This window comes from Micromys minutus (assembly GCF_963924665.1).
Source record: "Micromys minutus genome assembly, chromosome: 3".
Classification (NCBI taxonomy): domain Eukaryota; kingdom Metazoa; phylum Chordata; class Mammalia; order Rodentia; family Muridae; genus Micromys; species Micromys minutus.
Window position 1 is genome coordinate 63,139,382 of NC_137972.1, and position 12,631 is coordinate 63,152,012.

Consider the following 12,631-nt stretch of genomic DNA (forward strand, 5'->3'; position numbering starts at 1 on the left):
AAAAATGTGAAGCTTGTGTATTTATATCAATGTAAAATATTCTCCCAAATTCAATTTATCTATTTTTTTTTTCTGAAGATAAATAGAAGAGCAGTGACAAAGTACTTTCAGGCAGGATACAGAAGTAGAATGAGTGAAAAGATTTTTAAAAAGTAAGGGTTACCTTATGCATATTTTATAAAATATCCAAAATAAAACAATCAAATACACAATGGGACAATATTTCACCTCATATATCTAGACTATATTGATGGCAGAATGTTTTACATGTTGATGTCAGAATAACTGTAAAATTATAAGAAATCTACAAGGCTATATATATTAGGGAAGAATATAAATTGAGAAGCTACAATGTCTAACATACAACCTAAGTTGGCTGAATGTATTTGTTTGTTTAATTGTTTTTTGGTTTTTAATGGCAGAGTTTGTAGGACCTAACTTGGGACTAGTTAAAATATTTTGATGTTTTTGTAGTCTTGGTGCTCTGGTCACAAGTTTGTAAAATATGTTGTCTTTTTTAGTTGAAATAAAATTATTTTCCCTAATATTCAATAATTAAGTGCTGCAGAGAAGATACAAGGCCTCAGATATATAGGAAATTTATTCAATGCATCACATGCTTTGTTCTTATATTAATATTTTCTTCCTGGTGTGGTATTAAGCACAGAAGATTCTTTGCATATACAATAAAAAAGAAGAGAGGCTGTAGGTGGGAAGGGACACATCATTAGAGGGGCATCTTCAAGGGTTTAACTGTCATCTGCCATCCAGTCCAGCCAAATATACCATGACACTCCTTCATTTATGTCTTTTAGAGTTGTTTCATTTTGTACCATATTTGTATAATAAGATATTAAAGGCACAGGTTTCTAACCATGCACTATCACTGTGGTGGTAAATTTTTGAAGTAGAAGTTCCAAACCCTTCTTTCTTAGGCCTCTTTGAAGGCACATGGAACACATATTAGGATCCATGTTATTCTGGAGAATTACCTCTCCAAAAGGCATTTATTTCTTAACAGTTTTTAAACAAAAACAAAATTGTTGCTCTGAACCCATTCAAATCACCTCAATATGATTGCTAGGCTTTTTCAGGATTGAACTGATTACAACTAGAAACTACTTATTAGCCATCAGAAAACTTCAAGTCTACTGAATGCTGAAGTTATTGATAAATTTAAACATTTACCCCATGACAAACAGCTTAGACCCCTATGGCTTCCTTTTGCTGTTCATAGGAAACTATACACCTCCATGATTAGAGAACTTTTGTACCATATCTATTTTTGCAGAAGTTAAAAACTTACTTGAGTTTCCATATATGCTAGTCATGGTGAGCCCTTATCTCTCAGCTTTGAGGAGGCCTTTGAAAATTTAGTACAATCCTGACTTTCTCAATGATTTTCCGTCTGCTATTTTAACTTAAATAGAGGTCTTCTAAAATCATGAATGGTTGTTTCCATGAATAATAATATTGGGAATTTGGATGATTTTTTAAGACCTGAGCTCCTTTTTATGGATAGGTGTGAAACCAAGATCAACCACACGCAGTCCATTTGAGAGAGTGCAGCTTCAAACAGCCTGTCTAAGAGAATGCAGCTCTGGTGCTTTCAGGCTACTGTTCAAAAACTCAAGTTGGAAAGTCTGGTAAAAATTTCCAATGGGGCTCTGATATTGAGTATGGGCTTATGAAACCTTGTCAGTGCTCAGAAGGGTGCTGGAATTAAAGTCCTGCTTGTTAACCTGTCCTGGATCTCAATAGCAATGCAGAGGTGGCAAAAAGCACTTATTCAGTGTTCTCCTAAGGACGCATGAGAACAAGGAAACTCAGATAGATGGCAAGATTTCAACAATTGTGCTTTATTTTTCTGGCCTTTCTGTCCTTTGTTTTGCCTTTTTACACAATTGGGAATCCAACCACTCACTTCCCATTGGTTTGCGTCTGTTATTGGGTAGAACTATATTTCTAGGTCTTAGGTATGTGTGCAGGAGAGGGAATTAGGGAGTGGCTCACCTGGTTAGAGTCTACATAAACTCCTCCTGTGGAATTTGGACTTAGGACATGACTAAAGCTTTCAAGGCACAGTTAAGTCCGAATGGGTTCCCAAATCTTGAAGTTGAGAAAGCACATTTGGGACTTCAACTAAACTTACCTGTTTGTTTTTCCAGCATTATCTGTCTGCCCCACTTACTGCAAAATCTGGGACATAAACAGATACATCAAAGATGGATTTTTATTTTCAGTTAGGAACAGACCGACACTAATTTAATATTCTTCTAAGTAAGATACATTTAAATGTCTAAAAATTTCTGGGTCTCAATTTTTATTTTTGTTTCATTTGTAAATGTACATCAGGGCTTTGTCACAATTTGACACAGAAGTCCCTTTCAGGAATAAAAATCTTCCACATCAGTGAGGTTGATATCTTACCTATGTCTCTGCCAATATAGTTTTCTCTGCCTTGATGTAAAAGCTGTATTCATCTGTTGAAATAAATAAGAGTAAAAGTAGTCATGGGGATACAATTTGAATATAAAAGCATAAAATTGTATAGGAAAGTTGGGAAATATTGTCTTTCTAAAATGCTGTGCTATTTCCCCATGGACTCACAGATAATCATGTATAAGAGACGTAGAACTATTTACAGAAATTCTAATGATGCTACAGGACAGAAATCCAGCTGTAATGAGAATCAGTTTCCAAGTACCACCTTTCAGCAGTGAGTTGTGTGGCTCATATTGTTTTCAAAATATCTATCTTTAAAATTATATCTTATGTTAATAATTTAGTTTTGGCTTTGTTAACAACAAGAGGTGTTCTGAGATAGTCTGCTGAAGAGACATAGAAGAGGAAATAATGACATGGATTAAAAATAAATACTGACCACAGAAACCTCTAAACACCCCAGAAACAACTCACAGACTATATGAAGTTCAAGGAAAGAAAAGAAAAGAAAAGAAAAGAAAAGAAAAGAAAAGAAAAAGCCATTATGCTTAATCCTTACACACCAGGAAAACTTTGACTAATTCCAGGTTACATCCTGTTTTACAGGTACTCTCTGTTCATTGTAACTTCTAAGACCTTAATGCACACTATCAATCCTTAAAAAAATAAAACCCAGCACTGTCAAATATCTATTAAATTTGAACATTTATCTTTGTTTTTTAAAATAAAGTTATTCAAAAAAAGGAGATAGAAAAAACCCTTAGAATATAATAAATTCTAATTCACAAGCACTAGGTTAGTTACCAGAGAAGCAGTGTTAAAGAACTTAGAAAGTGGAAGATGTGTAAAAATAACAAACTTTATAATAAATAAATTACAGAAATATCTACACTTAACAGCCAAATAAATACATAAATAAGTAACAGGTTAATAAAATCATCACCTGTATATGTTAACCTTCCGTATTTTTCCATACTGTACACTATGTAGTATCTGTACCTAAAAGGCACTGATAGTGAGGAGAGATTTTCTCTATTCCTCATTTACCTAAACTTTGTCTAAGACAGCTCAACTGTTGGGCGTATTTAACCTTACAATATAAACTTTTAAGCAATCTCTTTATTTCATTTTCCTTGCATAATTATGTTTTAGAAGTTCTTCAAAATGCAAATAAGAAATGATGAAATTTCTGCTCTTGGAAATATAATTTAACACTGTGTTTGATGAAAACATTGCTTCCTCCTCTGAATTCAGAGACACACAAAATAATCTCTGTGGCTCATAGACAATTAAAGCTGTTTTCCACTTCAATTGATCTCCATGCACCTGCTACATCTTTTTTTTCTTGCGACCTATTTGCTCTTGAACCTGGTCTCCAATAGAAAACCTAATCAAAATCAAGTGAAATCAAATATTGAACAAGGAATGTCTACATAAAGGAAGTTTCTTTTTCATGCCTTGAGAATATTTGCAGTGGATGAATGTAGAATAGAGATAGATGCTTCTTGTGGTCAGAACACTATTGTTTGGATACCAAAGTACCAGTCAATGACTATTTACTTATGTGCATGTGATCAGACCTAGTTGAAGTGATTTTTTTTAAAAGTAACGCATACCTTATACCTAGACGGAAGGATAGATAGATGGATAGATATTTAAGTAGTTAGATAGATAAATAGATAAATAGATAGATATTTAAGTAGTTAGATAGATAGATAGATGACTGATAGTTTAATGATGAAATGGATAAAACTATAATGTTTTCATTACACAGAAATCTAGAATCCTCCTTGATTCAGGGGAAATCCAATTGTATTATTCACTGATACTGGAGATTGAAGAATTTAAATAGGAAGCATGATGTAATAACTCTTTCTTGCCCATTACTGTCAATTTTTAGGTATAAGATTCTAGAGTATTCTAGGGATCAAAATTTTATTTCATTCCTAATAAAATCCTGAATAGAGATGTGATGTAACTCAGTTACAAAAATATGAATAAGAAATATTAATGTTTGGATCAAGCTCATAAACACTTATATTATCAATTATTTCATGTTGTGCTTGTAAACAGAAGTTTAGAATGGCTCTCATATAATAGGCTCTAGAGAAGCAGAAAAAGACAGAAGAATATTCTAACAGAAAACCATGTCCTTATGGTTGGAACTTTATTAAAGAGTTAGTAGAAGGATCAAATGAGCTAAGATGATTCAAACCTAATAAGAACAACAAAGCTATCAATAGACCCAGGACCCCAGAGCTATAAGATAATAAGCCAAGGTCCAAAGTGTATATATAGATTGGTGCCTGGACCCCAGCATATATGATGGAGAAGGTGATTGCCTGATTTTGTCACAATGGTAGAGGATACTCCTAATCATAAAAAGACCTGATGGTCCAGGGTATTGTGATGTCTGATGGATGGATTATGTGGGGTTAGAGCTTGAATAAGGAAATCACACTCTCTAAGGCAAAGGGGGGTGGAGATGTAATCCATTACTTTAAGATTGGGTACTAGGAAATTGAGCTGTATTTGTTATATAGATAAACACAGTAATTTAATTAGAAAAGAAAAAAAAATACTGTACATTGGCCTTGATATAATTTCTTGTTGTTTGTCTTTTGTACAGCTCAGATGAAAAACTCAGTAAGGGAGTGGTCAGAATTTTGTTGTTGGGCTTTTTTGAATACATAATATTTTATACAATCATCAACTTCATATTTGCAAAAATAAGAACCAAATCCTGTCAAATATTAAGTTATTAATATAGGACTCATTTTACATAATAGCTATAATTGATATATATGATACTTAAGTAATTGAAATTATAAAACATAGAATAAATTCCATACCTTCCATTCAGTTTCAACTACTGTAAGTTTTATCTTTCACTTTACTCACCACAGCCTTCACTGTGTCAATGTCTCCACAGATGTCATAGTGTAGGTGGGTTTTATGTAGAAAGATTCCAATATACTTTGTGCATTTGCCTTTTTAGGAGCTCCATTCTTATTTCAGTTTGTGAAACAAGGTGTTAAAAAACCCAATGTGTGAATTCATATCAATATTCATAATAAGGTGTCTCTCAGAATAACATACCATTTCTGGCTACATAATATACATTGGTTTATGGAATTCCCTATTTATATATTATGATTTTTCACTTAAAATTAAATTGCTCAGCTACCATGTGGCATAATCTATACTCACCAAGAAAACTGATTGTTTCTATGTTATGTTCTATCGTATATGTACTTTATGCTTGTGGTAACTAGTGGGATTGCAGTTCATGCTATCACACCTCTAAAGGAATTAAGTACTGACAAAATGCATTCATACAGTGTTATGTTAATATGCCTTTAAAATCTGCATATGTAACCCACTATTTTTTAAAATAATAAAGATGTAAGAGAGAAAAAAAGTCCTTGAAATAATTTGTCATATTGAGCTATTTATCACAAAATTAAAAATAATATTATGAAAAGGGAATTAAGAGAGGGAATGACTTGACAAATCAAATCTTATATTTGAAAATGGAAGACTCTTTACAAAAAAAGTACATAGAGAGCTTTGAATGGGCTTGGCCTTAAGGAAACTTACCTCAACCATCTGGCTAGAACTCAGAGTCCATTGTTTCCTGAAAGATACATGCTGGTCTATACGAATTAACATCTGTGTGCATGCAGAAATCCCCAAGAATAATTAACAGAGAAAACTCAAACAGCATTACTGACATAAGCCTGGGAAAGTAAGCCATAATATTATTTATATAAACAAGTGGCTTATATAACTACAGAACTATAAATTCTGGGCTTGCTCCAGGGGTACCTCCAGATACCAGATGCCCAAATTAAAGTAAACTTATTTCTGAAGTACTTAGCAAACAAGACTTTAAGCTCATACCTATTCTTTCAATTCATGTTTTCCTGGAGGCATAATTCCCTGTCAGGCCTTCTAATGACAGGTGTGAATGATATCTCATGAGAAAATTATGGAATGTATCTATCTTCTTTACCACACAGCTTCTATTTTGTATTTAAATATTTGATTAAATAATTACACATATAAAATGCAAAAAAAATAATTTTCTCATTTACAAAATCATATTAAAACACTTAGTGTTGAAAAATGCACGTAGACACACAGACACAGACACACAGACACACAAACAGACAGAAACACACACACACACACAAACACACACACACACACACACACACAAACACATATATAAAAGCTTACCAGATTTAATGCAATCAAGAATGAATGATGGTGAAAAGTCAAATACGAATGCTGCAGAAATTTATGAAAACTTCTTGGTTTTGCCTCTTCGAACTACAGCCACCCATACAAATATCTTCATGAGGTGGTCTTCAGTGGTAACTTTCTATGGAAATTAGCTATAAAGATTTGAATTTTAAGATAGCCTAGTTCATCCTGTTCATAAAGGTTATTATAGTAGATTCTTCTGAAAAAAATGTAAGAACTTCTGAATATATGCTATTTTTATGTAAAGCTGTTACAGAGAGTACCATTGGGTAAAATTGTGCAAAACAGTAAATCATAAAATATTCATTTTCTCATTTTATTCTTTATTAACATCGCTCACTTTTTTCTCTATACTTACAAAAAATACAAGAACTTCAAATCTCTAAAGAAAGAAGTCAAGGAAGATCTCAGAAAATTGAAAGATATCCCATGCTCATGGACTAGAAGGATCAGCATTGTAAAAATGGCCATCTTACCAAAATCAATCCACAGATTCAGAGCAATCCCAATAAAAATTTGAACCCATTTCTTCATTGAGTTGGAAAGAGAAACGAGCAATTAAATCTGGAATAACAAAAGACCTAGAATAGCAAAATCCATCCTCAACAACAAGAAAATATCTGCAGGAATCACCATACCTGAACTCAAGCTATATTACAAGACAATTGTGCTGAAAACTGCATGGTACTGGTACAGAAATAGACACGTAGATCAATAGAATAGAATACAAGATCCAGAAATGAGCCCTCAGGTATATGGTCACCTGATTTTTGACAAAGGAGCAGTAAACATTCAATGGAAAAAGGACAGCCTATTCAACAAATGGTGCTGGTCCAACTGCCACTCAGCATGCAGAAGAATAAAAATAGACCCTTTCTTATCTCCTTGTACAAATATCAAGTGTAAGTGGCTCAAAGATCTCCACATTAAACTAGATACACTGAAAGTATTATAAGAGTAAGTAGGAAAAACCTTAGAACTCATAGGCACAGGAGAACATTTCCTGAAGAGAACACCAATGGCTCGAGCCCTAAAGTTAAAAATTGACAAATGGGACTTAATGAGATTGCAAAGTTTCTGTAAGGCTAAAGCCACTGTCAAGAAAACAAAAAGGCAGTCAACAGAATTGGAAAAGATCTTTACCAACACCACATCAGATAGAGGCCTAATATTCAAGGTAAACAAAAAACTCCAAAAACTAGACACCAGAGAATTAAACAACCCTATTATAAATGGGGTACCGATTCAAACAAAAAGTTCTCAATTGAGGAATATTGAATGGCTGTGAAACATCTAAAGAAGTGCTCAGCATCCTCAGCCATCATGGAAATGCAAATCAAAACAACCCTGAGATTCCACCTCACACCAGTTAGATTGGCCAAGATCCAAATCTCAGATGACAGCAGATGCTGGTGAGGATGTGGAGAAAGCGAAACACTTCTCCACTGCTGGTGGGGTTGTAAACTGATACACCCACTCTGGAATGATTTCTTCATGCATTCCTTTACTTTCTCATTCAACATTTGTGTAAGTACAGTTTGTGAAAGAGTCCAGGGGTCTGACAACCACCTTGGGTTGGCTAGGGACTGGGGAAACGTTGTCTACATATTTCTGTGTGGTCCTGCTTCAGCCTAGAGCTTATGTGCAGTAAAGTCTATTTCTGGCTAGGACTTCGGGCATGGACAATATGGCTGGATTCCACATCATATCATCCTGTGGAACATGACTTAGGGCATGGCTAATGCCAGTGGGTCTGTGTCACTGATGTGGCAGTGTGAAGTCTGTGAACGGTTTATGGTAGTGTGAAGTTTTCTTTCTTGAGAGCTCAGACAGCACCTCCAGTCTTGAATTTAATCCTGGGGCTTTGATTGATCTGAGTTGTGTATCAGGTCTTCAAACGCAGACTATCTGCTCCACAGCCCCTCCTCCTCTACCTCAAAAAATTTAACACAGAATTAATCCTTTCAATGGTAATACAGGAACAAAAATTGGAGATAAAACTGAAGAAAAGGCAATCCAGAGACTCCTCTGCCTGGAGATCCAAACCAAGTGTAGTCACAAAACCCAGACAGCATAGCTGAGGCTAAAAGTGCTTGCTGAGAAGAGACTGATATAGCTGTCCTCTTAGAAGCTGTGCTACAGCCTGACCAATACAAATGTAGAGGGTTCCATCCAACCATCCAACTGAGCATGAAGCTCCCATGGTAGAAGTTAGAGAATAGAATTTAGGAATTGAAGATTTTTGTAAACTCATAGGAAGAACAACAAGGATAAATGCCCCAGCATAGAGGGATGCTAGAGGAGTTTGACTGGAATGCTAGGGTAGGTAGAAAATCACTCTTATAAAATAGGTTCAAAAGGAATTGTGATGATGAGTAATTTTAAGGGGATAGCAGGTGGAAGTGTAATATTTAAAATGAAAAGTGAATTACGAACTAATTTAGAAAAATGAAAAAAAATCTCCAGGAAATGAAAGATGGGAAAATGTTCTTTTGGATGAAATGTGAAATAATTTAATTGAAAGGACGGGAAAGGAAGGCTTGAATAAAATTAAATTGAAATGTTTTTATTGTTATTATTATTATTATTATTATTATTATTATTATTATTATTATTATTATTATTGGTTAGAGATCTAATAGCAGCACCTAGGATTCTGGGAGTTTTGTGTTAGATGTTACAAAAGGTTCCTAATTTTCCCCTTTTCCTGTTTAGACACATGTTCAAGTCCTGCTTTTTTTTTTTTTTTTTTTAGACATATCATCCAGGAATAAACATTTCCTAAATTAACAAGGTAAATTCTGCCTAAAATCCATCTCTATGATTCTGCTTTTCACGCTAATTCTGCACATGCCAAAGTATCTATATTGATAATGAGGTTAGATAAATAAAAAAGAACCAGGTTCTCAGGGAGGACATAAGATCAGGGAAAGGTAGACAGGATATAGAAAATGCCTTCTCTCTTTGACAATGCTATTGTACATTGAATTCAAAACAACCTCCATGGGGCTTGGTCCATCTCCCACCCAGAGCAGCAGTTCCTAAATTTTTAAAGACTGATGAGTAGGAGATCTGGGCAGCCAGGGAGCAGAGAGAGCTCTGCAGATTGCACACGGAAAGTGTGCCCCCGCCCTATCTGAGCAAGGGACCAGGGACATAGCATTGGACCCTCTGTTTCCACCCGGCGATTGTGGGCCACAGAACAGAACTAGGTCCATCTGCCACTCGAACCAGCATTTCCTAAAGTTTTAAAGACTGGTGAGTAGTAGATTGGGCAACAAGGGAGCAGAGAAATCTCTGTGGAGTGTGCACAGAAAGCACACGCCCCCTGCCTGATCCAGGGACCAGAAACTCAACATTGGAAGCTCTGTTTCCAACCAGAGACTTTGGGGCACAGAATAGGCTTGGTCCATCTGCCACTGGGACCAGCAGTTCCTAAAGTTTTAAAACTGGTGAGTCGGAGATCTGGGCAGCCAGGGAGATATCTGCAGAATGCACACAAAAAAGCGCTCCCCAGCCCTGCTTCGACCCAGCGGCTTTGGGGTGCAGAACAGGGCTCGGACCATCCGTCACCTGGACCAGTTGAGATCCAGGTTCTTAGACCAGATACAAGGGAAAGGTAAGAACATATCGATGGCAACAAAATGGCAAGATGAAAGCGAAAGAGTATATCCCAAGGAACTCAAGACAACCTAGCAACACCAGAACCCAAAACTATCATAAGAGCAAATATTGGAATGGCAAACACTACAAAAAAAAAAAGAAGATGCAGACCTGAAATCATACCTCAAGACGTTGATAGAGATACTTAAACAAGAACGGGAGGAAAAGCAGAAAGAATCAGAAGTTTTTAAAGAGGAAACAAGAAAACACTCAAAGAACTCAAAGAACTAGAGGAAAAAAGAACCAAAGAGATGAAAGAAAGGAATAGGGAATTTAAAACAGAAATTGACACAATGAAGAAAGCACTAAAAGAGATAACTCTAGAGGTAGAACACCTAAAAAAGAAATCAGGAGTCACAGAAGCAAGCATTCCCAATAGACTACAAGAGATGGAAGAGAAAATCTCGCGGGCAGAATACAACATTGTAAACATAAAACAGCCAGAGAAGATGCAAAAAAAAGCTCCTAACACAAAATGTCCAGGAAATCCAGGACACAATGAGAAGACTGAACCTAAGGATAATAGGAATAGAGGAGAGAGAAGAGTATCAAATAAGAGGCACAGTAAATATCTTCAACAAAATCATAGAAGAAAACTTCCCTACCCTTAAGAATGAGATCACCACGAGCATAAAAGAAGTCTTCAGAACTCCAAATAGGTTGGACTAGAAAAGAAATACCACCAGACAAATAATAGTCAAAACACCAAGTGCCCAAAGCAAAGAAAAAATACTAAAAGCACTAAGAGAAAAAGGTCAGGTCACATATAAAGGCAGACCAATCAAAATCACACCCATTTTCTCAAAAGAGACAATGAAAGCTAGAAGAGCCTGGACAGACATCAAGCACACCCTAAGAGAGCACAAGTGCCAGCCCAAGGTGCTATACCCAACAAAATTATCAATCACCATAGATGGGGAAATGAAGATATTTCAAGACAAATCAAAATTTACACAAAATCTGACCACAAACCCAAAACTACAATGAATTACTGGTGGAAAACCCAATACAATGAGGAAAAAGACAGCCTAGTAATAACAAGAAAACTCCTAAACAAGAAAACCAAAAGAAGAAAAAGAAACAGACACAACTCAACCAAATAAAGCAATAATAGCAGGAAACAGAAACAACATTTCCTTGATATCTATTAACATACATGAACTCAACTACCCAATAAATAGACATAGGCTATCAGACTTGACACATAAACAAAACCCAGCCTTTTGCTGCATACAGGAAACTCATCTCAGAGACAAAGACAGACACTATCTCAGAATAAAAGGGTGGGAAAATAAATTCCAAGAAAAGAGCCGCAAAAAGCAAGCTGGAGTGGCTATTCTAATATCGAATAAAGTAAATTTCCATCCAAAGGTTATCAAAAAAGATAAGGAAGGACACTATTTATTCATTACCAGGGAAATATGTCAGGAGGAACTCACAATCCTTAACATATATGCTCCAAAAAAAGATCCCACATTCAAAAAAGAAACCCTACTAAAGCACAAAAAATACATTTCACCCCACACAATAATAGTGGGAGACTTTAATAGCCCACTCTCTCCAATTAACATATCATGGAAACAGAAATTGAACAAGGGCACTATAAAACTAGCAGAGACTTTGTACCAACAAGAATTAACATATATCTACAGAACATATCATCCTAAAGTAAAAGAATACACCTTTTTTCATCACCCCATGGCACCTTCTTGAAAATTGACCACATAATTGGACACAGAATAAGTCTCAATAGATATAAGAAGATTTAAATACTCCCATGCATCCTCTCAGATCACCATGGTCTATGGCTGGTCTTTAACAACAACAAAGACAACAAAAACCCTCATACACATGGAAAGCAAACAACACTCTGTTAAATGATAGCAGGATCAAAAAAGAAATAAAGAAAGAAATTAAGGATTTTCTAGAATTCAACATAAACAAAAACACAATATACCCAAACCTATGGGATGCAATGAAAGCAGTACTGAGAGAAAAACTCATAGCCCTAAGTGCTTCCAAAAAGAAACTGGAGAGAGCTTACATTAGCAACCTGAGAGCACAGCTAAAAGCCCTAGAACAAAAGGAAGCAGATACACCCAAAAACAGTAGATGGCAAGAAATAATAAAAAATAGGGCAGAAATATACCAAATAGAAACACAAAGAAACATTGAAAAAATCAACAAAGCCAAGATCTGGTTCTTTGAGAAAATCAACAAGATTAATAAACCCTTAGCCAGATTAACTAGAGGG